We start from the raw sequence: 15,426 nt of genomic DNA, 5'->3' as shown, positions 1-15,426 counted from the left end.
AACTACACTTCTCTGTTCTTTGAACTAGAGTGAGTATTTGGTCTGCTTTGGACAGTAGTGGAAATGTTTAGAAACCACATTTAAGCAGGACTTTGTTTTATATAGACAAAGAAAACAGGTTTGTCTCAAGGTCTGTCAGCACAGGACACAAGACGCCTGTCTCCTGACCCTCTCTCTAGCCCATCCACGGCGCTGGTCAGTCACCATGTACTTGGAACTGAAAATGAGCAAGCACCTTATCGGTATGTTAACCTTTCCCAAAAGTATTTAGTCATCTTCATATGCTTTTTTTTTTCTGTGATATGACATTACCACTTGCTATAGAGTGTGAGTAGCTGTGTCAACCAAAGATTTTATCTGTTGATGTGTTGTGTCATTTCTTAACCATTGATCCTGATTTGCTATTTAACTGTTAACTTATTACAAATAAATTATTTAAAAAATAATTGTCTTTTTATTTTTAGGAACAATTTTATAAACTTACAAAGAATATCCACCCCATCTTCCCCTTTCAAGGTCACTGTCCCGATGTGGAACAAAACCCTTTCCACACTCTTTGTCCTTAGTCTAGAAAAGAAATTATCACCAGCTGACATCTCTCCCCTCTCCCCATGTCCTCACAGCAGCGTGTTGTCTTATTTCCCCTTTCTTTTCTTTTCTTTTTTCCCCTTTTAGACAGTTTTACCACATAAGACCCTGGTGGTCTTGAACTTATGATCCCTCTGTGTCAGCCTCTCTTAGGGTGGAATTACAGGCAGGTGCCACTACATCTGACTCATGCGGCTTCCTAATTCTCCTCAGGTCACAGCTGTGGTCACATCACTTCCCTGCTGCCAACCCCTCAGGGTGTCACCTACCATACAGACAGACACTGCCAGAGCAAGACCACCTGCAAACCTGGCCCATCATCCCTTCCTATCTATCCCCTTTCCACAGACCCTGCATGTGTTGCACCAACTTTTCTTACTTCTTCCTGTGGCCTTGTGATTTCAAATGTTTGCCCCATTCTCTTTCCTTCTACTTGCCTCTGTATCAGATCTCAGACACTAAATCTTTCATGATTGATCTTAATATGTAGCCCCCTTCTACCTTCCCTTACTTACCTTCTCCCCCTTTAGGGACGGCGTCTCCTCAACCTCCTGGCCATACCCCTTTCCTCAGTCTCTCCAGGGCTGGGGTTGCAGCCTGGCTACCTCTGCTTACATAGAGTCCTAAAGTTCTTCTCAATCTGCTCACTGTTTCCTCATCTCCCTTACCTGACTTACAACCTCTTTTCCTTTGCTGTGTATTATAGACACCTGTATATATCCTGTTCTTTCTGAAAAACAAAAATCCACTTGAGTACAGGGATAGACTCTGATGTTTAATCTTCACCATAGTCCTACAACTGGCCCCTACTTCTAAAATGTCAAAAAGATCCTAAGAGCCGGGCGGTGATGGCGCATGCCTTTAATCCCAGCACTCGGGAGGCAGAGGCAGGCGGATCTCTGTGAGTTCGAGACCAGCCTGGTCTACAGAGCTAGTTCCAGGACAGGCTCCAAAGCCACAGAGAAACCCTGTCTCGAAAAACCAAAAAAAAAAAAAAAAAAAAAAAAAAAAAAAATAATCCTAAGACTATCCATGCCAAGAATTACAGTTGACTTCCCCTGCGGGTGTTGGGGGAGAGAAGACATTAAAATAAAGCCACATGGGCTGGTTTTTCTTTTTTCTTTTCTCTCTGAGGCCCTCAGTCTAAGACCTTTCTTTAAAGTTCTCCATAATTACCATCCAAGTAAATACCCCTTACGGCACCTGCCTTGTGACTTTCATCACCTAAGAATGGCTTGTGATGGCCAAAGTAAGTATTAAGTTATGCATGTCTGGCATTGTCCTTAAAAAGGCAAAAGATGAAAGGGGCTGGGGATAATGGTCAGCTTAACTGATGACCTAGGCCAAAGGTTAGTCAAAAGTCACATCCTCGGCTAGAAAGGCTGATGATCTGGAGGGATCTGAAAGTCCAATAGCAATGCAAAGTGAGGGATTTGCAGCAGGTGTTCAGAAAGGAGCGGGAAGGCTAGAAGGTCCTCTAGGGTTGCAGGAGGCCAGGGGTGGCAAGGTCTCTCCAGCCCAGTGTCTTCTTGTGCCCTACTTGCAGCTGACTGGAAACAGACAGACGTGCATGGCTTCATTTTCTTTTCTCTTCTTCTCTAATAGATTATCACCAAGAAGTTTTAAAGACACCAGATTTATGCACGACCTTCAGTTAGGGTCATAATTTACCAAGTAACATTTATTATAAGAGTTTAAAACTTTCCACTCGAGAAATTTCCTTGGTAAACTAATGAAGGCCACTGCTAACGGTCATCATCAGAGAAGTTTTGCAAATGTGGACTAGAGTAACTGCAATCCCATTCTTTGTTCTAAGTAATCATAAAAAAGAACTATGGAAAGACATAATCAGAATTCTGGTCAAAGAAGTATGTCCACGAACTTGGTGTAATGACACTCCAGTAGAGCTAGCTAGACCACAGGTAAGACAAAAGATTTCTTCAATTCCAGAATTCACAACCTGTGAAGCATAATGAGACCTTGTCTCTGGAATACAAAGTCTTTTTCAAAGACTTATAGAGATGAATATTTTAGCATTATATGTAAGGAGTATGTGAGTATAATATTAAGAATAAGGCTGACAAAGTTTTCACTCTCTGCCAAACACTGAGCCCAAGAACTTCTAGTATACCGACTTACCTAATTTTCATAATAATATTATATTTTCTAATACAGCATTAATTGTAGTCTTTTTGTGGTCCTGGGAGTGAACCTGGGTGCTTGGACATGTCTGTCAAGCACTCCACTACTGAGCCATATCCCCAGTCCTAATTACATGCACATATTATATCAATATTATTGTTGCCATTTCACAAGATATCTAAGAAAATATAATTGTGGGGTCACACTGCTGAATCAGAATGCTACTCAGAGCTGTTTCTACAAGGAAGAACTGCATCACATAAAACCAGGGTGACTTGTCACACTGTTTTATTTACATTCGGGCCAGACACACTGTTAGATAAATAAGCACCGAAGTCCCTTGGAAGAGGAAGCTTCTGTCCCAGAAGCACCAGACCAGGGTGAACACCAATAAACCTCTGAAATCAGACAGCTGTACCAAACGCCATGCCTTTGGTACCACAGGTGGCTCACAGTGTGCAACTGTTGGGCTCCAGCAGGAGACGGTTTGCTGGTTTTTTTGTCCAGTCCCTGCCAATAGATCTGTTCTGCCTCTTCTTGCCTTCCTGCTCCATAATGGCAAGCAGGCCAGCTCAGCCCACTTCAAACACTGGCTGTATCCCCTTCCCCATGCTGGCCCCTCCACCTCTCCCGCTCTCCTGGTCTCAACTCTCCAGAGTTGGAGAGAAGGGAGGACTTCCGGTCCTGCACAAAAACGCTTTTCTTCACTGCACACGTAAGCTACATTCTTGCTCTCTGTAAATCTTTGTATCGATTTTTGTTAGCTAACCATGTACATGTGTTAGATCTGAAGGGACTCTAGCCATGGTGGGAGAGATGACCCAGTGGTTAAGAGCACTTGCTGGGTCTTACAGAGGACTCAGGTTTAGTTCCCAGCACCCACATGACAGCTCACAGCCATCTATAACTCTAGTGATCTCTGTTGGCACTAGGTTTTCATGTAGTGCATATATATATATATATATATATATATATATATATATATATATATGAGGGCAAACACGCAAAACAAAAGTAAATAAATATTTTCTTTCTTCAAAAAAATGTCTAAGAATGATCATAGAATTAGACTTCTTGGGTTCAGCAAAACTTTCTTGTATATAATCACATGACCACTGTGACCAGATTCTATTTTGAGGTAAACAGAGTGCTGTGTTGAAATAACTTGCATCTACTCCAGAAGTCAAATAATAACTTCAGTATAGATATATTTTAATATTTCACTAAATAAGTCAAGATTTAATTCTACCTTATGCATGTACATGTATGTGAATATATGTTGTCTATGTGGCCTTGTGCTGTTTTCTCCCTGCACACAGTGTATCTGCAAGGGTTCAATTACACCAGAAACTGGAATATTTGGACCCCCTCGAATCCCGTCTTGGGACAGCACAGAGAGCGGATTTTGAAAGTGTTGTCTGCAATGAGACAAGGTTCTGGGGAAACCCCTGGAATGATGAGATATCTGTGACCTGAGCTGTGTAGTGTCTAGGTGGTGCTGAGGTGGGCGTGCGGGTGTCATATCAGTGAAAGCTGGAAGCAATCTATCCTTCCATTGGCACCAACGAGTAACAAGGTTAGAGGATCAGGTAGCTTTGCTTCCCTAAGTTACATTTCAGCTAAAACTGTGGTGATCATGCAAGGCTTTGAAAATATTTCTGAGGATCTAATTCACTCGTACAAAATTGTGCTGAGGCTGGGAGATAGCTCAATGAAGGAGCACATGGTCCCTACTCTAAGTCCTAAGTTCAATTCCCAGGTCCTAAAATAAACAAACAAAAATCCCCATTCTGTTGATTGTGGAACAGCCATTCACTTACCGTATCCATCCATCCTACTTCTTCTACCCAATTACATCAGTGGGCATGTACAAATAAAGCTGTGTGCTCTTTTTTTCTCCCTCATTCTTAATCTCTTATCCCACAGTCATGCAAGTCATAAAGCATCTTTTTAATGTTCTTTTTAACATCTGCATATATAACATTGTACAAATATTCCAGTTATCCAGTCCTCCAGTGAGGGATACTGGGGTGTCTCCAGTTTTGCTGCTACGAACAATTGTGCAACGAACACCATCGACACATGTCTATTTCCGAGCTTGCAGATCCGTCGCATCTGCAGGACAATGAAGTTTTAGCAGAGACACCAGTGTTTTTATTTCACGTGTGTCACCTGCAGACCATGTTGACAGCTGCTGACATACTTGCCAACCTGTCAGAAAAATATTTTCTCAATGTGGTTTCATTTGCAATTTTCATCATGAGTAAGGTGACGTTATATGTCTATGGGTCACTTGGGTCATTTCTTTTTCTGTTTCTGCAGAATGTTTTAGTGGTCACTGCCTTCTTTTCTATTGATTTGTTCATCTTTTTCTTCCCAATTTTTGAAAGATATTTATATATGAAAGAGGTTAACCCTTTTTCTATGGTGTGAGTGATAAATATTTTCCCCAATAGTTCGTTTATGTTACAGCTTGGTTTATAGCGTTTGTTTGTCTAAGAATTTGATTATAGCCAAGCAGTGGTGGCACATACCTTAAATCCCAGCATTTGAGAGGAAGAGGCAGAGGCAGAGGCAGGTTTCGTTCCCTGCCTTCCCACACTAGAGATTTTGAAAGCAACTCTCAACATATTCTTTGTTTCTCCCTGAGAGGATGTAGGCTCTGATTTCAAGAGGAGAGACACTTGAGCAGGGAAACTGAGCCGGACACATGGACTGGAAAAATGACAGAGAAGGCAAAATGCAGGAGGGGTAACAGCTGGGACTGCACTACTAGGCACTCTGCTCATGGGCATCATATACACCTCGTGGACACATGATACAAATGTATCTAAACACTCAGGTTTGGCTTGAGAAGGAGTCAAAGTAGAAACACCTGCTTGCTCTAAATGTTAGCCACTCTCATTGCATGTAGCCAAGGCCAAGGCTATTATAAATGTTGTTTTGAATCCTTCTAACCACTATTTAAAGGCTATTTCTCCAGCTACAGTTGCAGGAAACTTTGACTTAGGAGAGTCTAGGGGGCGAACATGAGATCAGGCTGGTAGTGAACAGGAAGTCAAGGCTCTGAACCAGGTCAGATTTTCGGCAAAGGTCAAATTTCTTTTACTTTTTCTTCTGCCTTTTAGAATAGAAATTGGCACAATGAGTTGGTTCAGCAGTTTAAGGTGCTTGCCAAGTAAGCCTGGGCACCTGAGTTCAATTCTCAGAACACACAGACTCTACAAAGTTGTTTTCCAATTCCACGTTCATTCCCAGCATGAGTGCCTACCCACCTCCTCCTACCTCCCCCACAACCCGCCACCGATGAAGCCATGCACACATAAAATAAGGAAATAATAGAAACCCTAGCTAGGCTGGCCAGTGGACTACAGGGATCCCCTGTCTCTGTCAGCACTAAGACTACAGATGTTAGCCGCCACATCTCCTTTTCCTGTGGATGCTGGAGCCAGTGAGACAAGTTTAGTGGGTGAAATGCCTGATACATAAGCATGAGGACCCGAGTTCGGATCCCCAGCACCCACGTTGAAGGCAGGGGACAGGGCAGCATGCATCTGTAACTCCAGTAGAGGAGGGCAGAGACAGATCCCTGGAGCTTACAGGCTGATGGTTCTAGACTAGCCAATCAGTAGCTCTGACGTCAGTAAGAGCCCATTTCTAAATACTGAATAAACCAATAAAAAAGGTGGGTGCTAGCTGAAGACACTTAACATTGAGCTCTGGTCTCAACAGGCAGGCATGGGTACAGGCACCTCCCCCCTCCACACACACAAGCACAAACATACACACACAGAGATCACTTGATTGAGACTCAAGGTATATTCACATGAACATGGGATCCTTTTTATGTTTCAAAAAGAAGAAAAAGAAAAGAAAAAGAAAGCTGGGCAGTGGTGGCACACACCTTTAATCCCAGCACTCGGAAGGCAGAGGCAGGTGAATCTTTGTGAGTTTGAGGCCAGCCTGGTCTACAAGACCTAGTTCCAGGAAAAGAAAAAGAAAAACCTGATCATAGCCCCTAATTGTAGAGAAAAATAGTATCAATTTCCCTGACTTTGTCTGTTAAAAGCATTGGATAGTTCAGTATGTCTACTGTGGTTTTAAACACAAGTTACCCAACAGCCGAAGATGACTCCCACCATCTGTACCACTGCATAGCTTTTTATTCTTTCTTTTTCTGTTTTTGTCTTATCCTTAAGCAGAGGGAGGATGCAGACGTCCAAATTCAGAACCGACTAACCCCCGCCCCCTCACTGAACCTTATTCCCTTCTGGAATAGAGTCAACCCCTTATCAGTCTCTGGTAGAGATTCTCAGATGTTATCTCCATAGGCCAGATTAGGAGGCTCACATGCTCTGCGCCGAGTAGGAGTGAGCCAGGCATTCTCCTCTGTCAGCAGCCCTTGCTCCAGCAATCCAGATAAATCAATTAATAGGATGCAGAACTGCCGTCTTGCCTTTCTCTACCCCACGCCTAGCTCCCCCGGGCTCCCCAGACCCCTCCGTCCCCTGTCTAATACCATCTGAGAGTCCTTATTTACGAGAGGGTTTGTGCAGGTGCAAGCATTCAGGCCGCCTGCAGCACAGAGGGCAGTGGCCTCCTCTCCCTTCCTATCCTCCAGGCTCCCCCTCTTTGTTAAACATTTTTCTTCTTTCTGGCTTTTCAGACCAAAGGCCCCCTTCGCTGGCTAATCTAATCGGATTATGCTAATTTGTACTTCACGAACCTAAACAGCATAACGGGACTCTGCAGAGGGTTAAGGCTAAGAAGAGAGAGGGACAATGACTTCGGCAGTAAAGCTACCCCCTTAGAGTGCAGGGAGAATGCAGAGTCTGTGTTCAACCTCACAAAGCCGCTCCTCTGGGAGAGCCCACAGTGCTCTCGACAATTTAGAGTGTCCAGGGGCCCCAGCGCTAGGGTCGGAGCGCGGCACACAGCAGGTACGAACAGGACCAGACTGAAGGTGTTTCTCTGGTGGACAGGAAGCCTCCTCTTTCCATTTGGTCACAATTCCTCACTCGGTTAATCAATACCTAACTGATAGCTGAAGCTATGACGTAATCCCACACTCTACCTGTGATGGATGCTCTGGGATGTGCAAAGTTGTTTGAGACTTGGTGCACTTAAGGATTCCAGCTCTGGTTGGAAAAGGTATTTTAGGGACAGAAACTGGCAAACACCTCCACGGGATAATCCTTAAACTATTTTAGGAGAGAGAAACAAGCAGAGAGGCACTCTCCCATGGTAATTTTGATAGCAAGTAGAGGACTCAAACATCTGGCTTCAGCACTTACTTCCTAATCTCTGTATCTCAAGAAAATTTCTGTTATGTAGCATTAGTGGTATGAAAGGAGGAGAGGAACTTCTAAATTCCCTCTACGGCCGATACTGTGCCAAGAAGTGCGTTATCCACGCTGAAACAGAAATCAATGCTGTGATTTCTATGTTAAGGGCCAAGACAGGCTTCTAGAGATTGACCAACAGCCTTCTGTAATAGAACACAGGGAGTGGCTGGTCTGCCTGCGACAGAGCCCTGTGTTCTGTGCTATTACCAGGCTACAAGAGATGAGACATTTTGTCCACGTCCTTTGGTAGTCAAGGATGAAATTGATACCCTGCTAATTGCAGGGTAGTGCCAACAGGGAGCCAAAGAGTAGAGGGTGGCTTCCCTGTTATGATCTGCTGGGCCCCATCTTCTGAAAAATGAGATACATATTTATTAGGTGAGTGAACACTATAACTAACCTGATTTTCACCTGAAATAATGGAAATCAGAAAAACTTAAGTAGTATTTTGAAAGCTATATTCCAGTTTAATAAATTGCTTAGGGGGTGGGTGGGCGGGCATGGATTTTCCAAGTTTAAATAAGTTTGGGAATTGTCCCTTTCTGTAAGAAACTTTGCTATTAAAATAGTCTCCCTAGTTTTTATTTATTTACTTACGTGTTTATTCATTTATTTAGATTTAGACAAGTCCCAGAGCCCACCAGCCTCCCGAGCTGCCATCACAGTAAGCTTCTTAGCTATATCTTTAAGCTAAGGCAACTTACTACCAGCTTTTAAAACAAGACCTTGAGACGGATCCAGCTTTGTGAACAATTTACTACTAATAGACTCTCACATTTTTCAGATTTTATGTTTCACAAGACTTACAGAGACTTAAAGAGCATGTAGTGATTGAAGTGGTCCTTGGAATATATATTCCACCCATCTATACGTTACGATTATGCTAACTGAACACAGAGTTGAACGTAGACTTAGGAAATGTGTGATGTATACATATGTATTCTATAAGAAAGCTACGCTGCTTTGGTCTCAAGCAATGGGGTATGTATTTGTGGACACTCATCACATGGTCAGTTTACAATGGAATGATTTTCTTCTGTAACTAGTAGGGGTCAGAACCCCCTTGCAATTTCCCAGGATCTATTTCTGGACCCCATTGACTCTGATACCCTCTTCTCCTAGGGGGAACATAAGAGGTCTGTCTCTGTCTGCTTTCATACTACTGCTATGTAAGGGGGATTGTTTTCTTCTGTTTTGAGCACAGTTGTTAAGAAGCAGGTGTTGAAGGGCTGGGCTTGAAGGTGCATGCCTCAAATCGCAGCACTCAAAAGGAAGAGGCAGGTGCATATCAGTGAATTCCAGGCTAGCCTGATCTACATGGTGCTACCCTGTCTCTAAGACAAAACAAAACAGGAAGCAGGTACTGCAGCCAGACGTCCTGACTTCTCCGTTGCCTGGAGGAATTACCTGTATTCAGACACCTTGATGAATTCCTATGTAGGATTCTGTTTATTTGTCCAAGCAGTAAGTATTCGTTTTGTTCAGGTTGCTGATGTGCTGAGCAAATAAAGCCACCTACACAAATCATAGGCACTCGGGGGTACTCAGTTGTTTGTGTATGGATTTTCTTCCCAACCTCTTCTGTCATCTCCATCCTTTTCCCGTTTTCTGGAGCAGAAGCTATTCACTGGGACTCATTTCCTCAGCATTCTCCTGGGGGGCCTAAGACAAAAGTTGCTGCTTCTGCATTCTAAAATGAGAAGCTAGCTTGTCTGTGTAGGATGAGTAAAAGCCAACAACTGGTCCTGGGATCTTCACGACCAACAGTCTAAGCAGCAGGGGAGCTAAAGGGAAATTTGTGGAAGGGAATTCAGAGAGTTTCTCTATGAAGAAAGATGCATGTCCCTTCCCCCATCCAGACTCTCTGTAAACAGATAAAGGATTATTTTGTCTCTCACAACAAAAGGTCACAGGGGCATAACTGACATATATAATTGCCTGCTTTTTTTCCCTCATGGTCATACTCAAGGCTGAAGACAGTCCAAGACAAGGGCGTAGGTCTTTCTTATCAGGGTGACTGTATTTCTCCTCTTCATTGGTCTACTTTTCTATTCTTTCATTATTATTATTTGTTTCGATTCCTGTAGCTTTAGAGCAGATCTTGAGAGTGGACAGTATCAGTCTTTCCTCTTGTTCTTCTTCTTTTTGTTTCAGAAGGTAATAACAGAATTCACCTTTTCTTTAATTTGCCAATATTTTAATAAATATACCCCTTACTGAGAAGCTGGGCAAGCCACGTTTTGTTTCTAATCAAATACGCAAAGGATACACATGTTGGATTCATCAGGTGTGGTGTCTGTTCTAACTGTGGACAGGAAGAAACCTTGGTACATGGAGGTCTATGACATCAACAGCAAACACACAAATAGACCCTGTGACTGAGTTATAGCATTGGGGCCAACCTAAGAAAAATCTCAACAACTGAAAACCCAAACCAAACCCATAACAACATTTATCAGCTGGGAAGTTGTCTTAGTTAGGGTTTCTTATTTCTGTGAAAAGACAACATGACCAGGGCAACTCTTATAAAGGAAAACATTTAATTGGGGTGACTCGCTTACAATTTCAGAGGTGCAGTCAATTATCACCAGAGCAGGGAGCATGGTGGTATACAGGCAGATGTGATGTCAGAGCTGGCATCAGAAAACAACCGAGACACTGGGCAGTATCCTGAGTATATGAACCCTCAAAGTCTGCCTACACAGTGACATGCTTCCTCTAACAAGGCCATACCCACTCCAGCAAAGCCACACCTAATAGTGCCACTTCCCATGATATTATGAAGACCAATTACATCCATACTAACACAGAAATCTTATTATCTTATTATTCCTTCTCCCTAACTGTGCCCTCCATCTACCCAATGAGTGTCCAGACCACAGAGGAACAGGAGATGGGAGGGCAGAAGAGAAGCTGGGAGACAATGGAGTCATCCAAACTTCCTTCCTTCATTGATTGTCTTGGACAGGTACCTCTGAGCTGTTGGGAGGGGAGCATTGATACTTTTACCTATAATGGATTTTTTCTTTAGCATCTTAAATGAGAGGAAGTGATGGGACCTGCTGGATAATGTTAAAGGACAGGATGAGTTACTAATGCTTCTTCAAAGGTCTTCTTGGCTTGCATCTGGCCTTTCCACTGCTATAACATCAATCAGGAAAAGAGAACCTTAGTAGTGTTCAAGGCTTTGTCCAACAGGAGAAAAAAATAGTGCTTACAGTGCCCTTAAGAGAGACTGGTGGTAAGAGAATAAAAACCACCTTTGTAGCCTCTCTCTAGCACTCGCTTAAAATAAATGGGTTAAAGAAAATGATAATGTAGGCTAGGGTTGTAGGATAATTAGTGGAGGACTTGCTAACATGCAGTGATGCCCTGGGCTTGATTCCCAACATCACAGAAAAACAGACATCAATACTAGAAGCTTAATAATAATAATAATTAATAATAATATAATAGCTTAGAAGTTCAAGGCTATCCTCAGCTACATAGTGAGTTTTCAAGTCCAATTTCTGTTATGTAAAATGCTATAGTACAAAAAAAAAAAAAGAAAGAAAGAAGAGAGACAGAGAGGGAAGGAAAAAGAAAGAGACTAGGCCATGCATATTGGGCTGGCTGGCTCTCCTTTCCTCCCTCTCTCCCTCTTTCTCTCCCTCTCTCCCTCCTTCCCTCCCTCGTTCTCTCCCTCTCTCTGTGTCTCCCTCCAAGAGATCTCCTTCGGTATATAGCTGTGTCAGGCACCTGAACCATGTGATCTACCCTCTCCTCCACCGCAGAGCGTATTAACCAGGGGAGGACATCTTTCTTTCCCATGCCAGGCAGGCTACCTTGCTTGGCAATGTTGACTGTGAGGAGGAGCACAGGCCGAAGCATGTTGGCCCTGAGTATGGTCAGCAGCTGAGGGAAGGCCCTCCACCCTCTGTTATTGTGGGGCCAAGAAATGGCCTGCTTTTCTTCTTCTTCTTGGATCTGATGTTCAACTTGTCCTCACTTTCATGGGGTTCAGTAACTTCCTCCCTTTGTTTAACCTTCCCAGAATGACTAATTATCTGTGCTGGAAATTCCTTAGAAATTTTATTTTATGTATCATCCTCACCATTAGTTGTCTTAGACAAAGCTTTGTTGCTGTGAAGAGACACCATGGCTATGGCAACTCTTCTAAAGGAAAACATTTAATTGGGGCTGGCTCACAGTTCAGGGGTTTAGTCCATTATTGTCATATCACCATGCATGGTGGCACACAGTCAGACATGATGCTGGAGAGGTAGCTGAGGTTCTATATCTGCATCAGCACGCAGCAGGAAGAGAGAGTGACACTGGGCCTGGCTTGAGCATCTAAAACCTCAAAGCCCACCCCCAGTGACATACTTCCTCCAAAAAGGCCATTTCGACTCCAACAAGGCCATACCTCCTAAATGCCACTCTCTATGGGTTTATAAGGGACCCTTTTCATTCAAACTACCAAATTATTATTATTATTATTATTTTAATATTTATTTATTTATTATGTGTACAATATTCTTTCTGCGTGTATGCCTGAAGGCCAGAAGAGGGCACCAGACCCCATTACAGATGGTTGTGAGCCACCATGTGGTTGCCGGGAATTGAACTCAGGACCTTTGGAAGAGCAGGCAATGCTCTTAACCACTGAGCCATCTCTCCAACCCCTTATTATTATTATTATTATTATTATTATTATTATTATTATATTTATGGGGGCCATGCACACAGGCACATGCCTGCTAAGGCAGCCATGTGGAGGTTAGAGGAAACTTCATGTGGGAATTGATTCTTTTTTATCACTGTGGGTTCTGGGGACTGAACTCAGGTCATCGGGTTTGTGCATCACGGCCTTTTACCCACTGATCCATCATTCGAGCCCCAAAATACTTCTATTTTTTTCAAGAGTCTAGTCCATGTCCTAATTTTAACAATCTATGAACTTAATGGTTCCTATTACTCTTGACCAGAGATAGATGGCTACAATTGTTGTGAACCACAAACTGGCAGTTACTGTACTGGTGACTAACTGGCAGTTTAGCTTTGATGAAAATTATATGCTTTTTTTTTGGTGACATCAGGTTTTTACTTAACATCAGGTAAGTTTGCACTTGGAGAATATTTTTAGTCCAATAGTTTAGATTTTCTGGAAGCATAAATGATACTGATACTTAGAGAAACAGACTTTCATTTCAAGTGTAAGAATATATTTTCCCATATATAATGCCACAGGTATTACCTAATACATACTGAGGAGAGTTAAGTGGATTCTCAGATCAACTTAATCACTGAAACCTCATTGTGCTGACTGAGAGTGGTAGGCATTTTGAGTGTGACCAACATTCTCTAATTAATTCTCCTTTATAATTCTGAACGTTAATAAGGTTAAATTCAAAGTATTTGTCATATCATATCTTATTATAATTGATACAGAGCAGTTATTAAGTGGCTGTTAAAATAACTTCAGGTGAGGTAGTGAGATGGCTTAAATGAGTAAAGGCATCTGCTACCAATCCTGATGTGTGTGTGTGTGTGTGTGTGTGTGTATGTGTGTATGGATTCCTCAAAGTGAAAGGCATGCCACTCAGTGGCTAGGAAGCAGTATTGCAGGAGAGAAAGGAAATGCTGTTTGTGATGCTGAGTGTGGAGACATTGAACCAGGAAGAAACAAGAGCAAGCTGAGACTGAAATGGGTTATGACAGTAGTTCCAGAATTAACCTACCGGTTAATTTTATGGCATGACCACAATGTTGGTATTAATAGAAGCACATTCTGCCAATGGATCTCTATTCATTTACCACTGTAGTTCAGGACTGTGCATGATTTTATAATCCTCCCTGCCCTGGGAACATTTTGAAATGTCTAGAGATATTTTTGATCATCATAACAGGTGTGTGTGTGTGTGTGTGTGTGCGCGTGCACACCAGGGATACTAATAAATATCCTATAGTGCCTTGAGCAGTCTCAAATAAGAAAGAATCATGTAGTTCAAATGCCAATGATGCTATTGTTGAGAAACCTGCTTTAGAAAATACTAGTTTCACATGTTTCTGAGCTGAAAAATGCGTTGAAGAGCTTGAATCAAAATCCCTTAGATGATAGTGTGATTAGAGCACCTTCATTTTCTATGGTCTATACTTTGTTTGGATTTATTTTATTAGAAACTTTTGTGAATCACTTTTAAATGTCAGGAAAGATCTGGGTGCTCTCAGGCAAACTTTTCCAAACCTTGCCTTTCTTCTGTTCTATTCTTTGTCTTCCCTCCTTCCATTCTGTTTTCCTCAACTATACAGCATTTCATTAGTCTACCTAATCTATGGAGCGACCAGAAGCAAATACAACAGGCACATAAAAAATCTGGATAGACCGCTGTCTGTCTGTGTGTGTGATATTATGAATTCATTTCCTTTAGATCTTAAAAGCACTGTCTTTAGGTACTAGGGAGATGTGGCCAAGCTTACTTTTACACGTGTATGGCGAAACAAATGCTGGGCAACCTCTAAAACATATGAACTATTAAAATCTTGAGTATTTCTTATGTTGTTATAACAAAGCGTGCCAGAGGTTAAAAAAAAAATTTCCGTATAGAAGGTGTTTGCTTAGAAAAGCAAATAGAAAAGTATTTTAACAAGGCTGCTGCTTCTTGATAGGTTATGAAATGTGAAGGTTATTACCATTTTCTTACGTTTTAAGCACCTAGTGTAGGACAGCGCCTCTGGCGTCCAGTGCTTGGTACAAAGCATGTGTGTAGATAACATTTGTGTAGAGTCAATATCAAAAGTTAAATTCAGGGAAACAAGGTGAATTGCCCTTTGCAGCAATACTTAGAGCAGTCATTTGCCTTTTCCTTCAATAGCTCCTGAGTTTGCAAGTTTACAGGTAACACTCAATCTGTTGGCGTGTCAAAGAAAAAGGTGCCGAACTCACTTTTTTTTCCTTACCCAGACTTAGTTCTTTTCCTTTATTCCTAGTTCTTTTTGCAACCAATTTTCTTCCCAGATTGCTCCTTTACTTGTTTTTGCAAACAAGGCTCTTTTTGCTGCTTTACATGTGGAGTTTGCATTCATCTCTGCCCTTAAGACCCACATTGACTACTTTTTTGTTTTGGACCAGGAATTTCCCTTGCCTGTTCCCATAAACCTTTGGTGTTGGGTTGCAATTTCAGCGCCCTGCCCATCTTCTTCACCAGAATGACGAACTCCATTTAGCACAATCGTGTGGCTTTTGGTAAACAAGGTTGAGTACGATGTAGCGATTGGTCGATTGATCAAGAGCTTAAACCACCTTGGTTTTATTGTGAAACACTTCACTCTTACTTCCATTTTTTAAAAACTTCTTTTCTAACTTCATTTT

Source organism: Chionomys nivalis, chromosome 16, assembly GCF_950005125.1.
Source record: "Chionomys nivalis chromosome 16, mChiNiv1.1, whole genome shotgun sequence".
Taxonomy (NCBI): Eukaryota; Metazoa; Chordata; class Mammalia; order Rodentia; family Cricetidae; genus Chionomys; species Chionomys nivalis.
The sequence above is the reverse complement of the archived record's forward strand: the minus strand, read 5'-3'. Positions refer to the sequence as shown.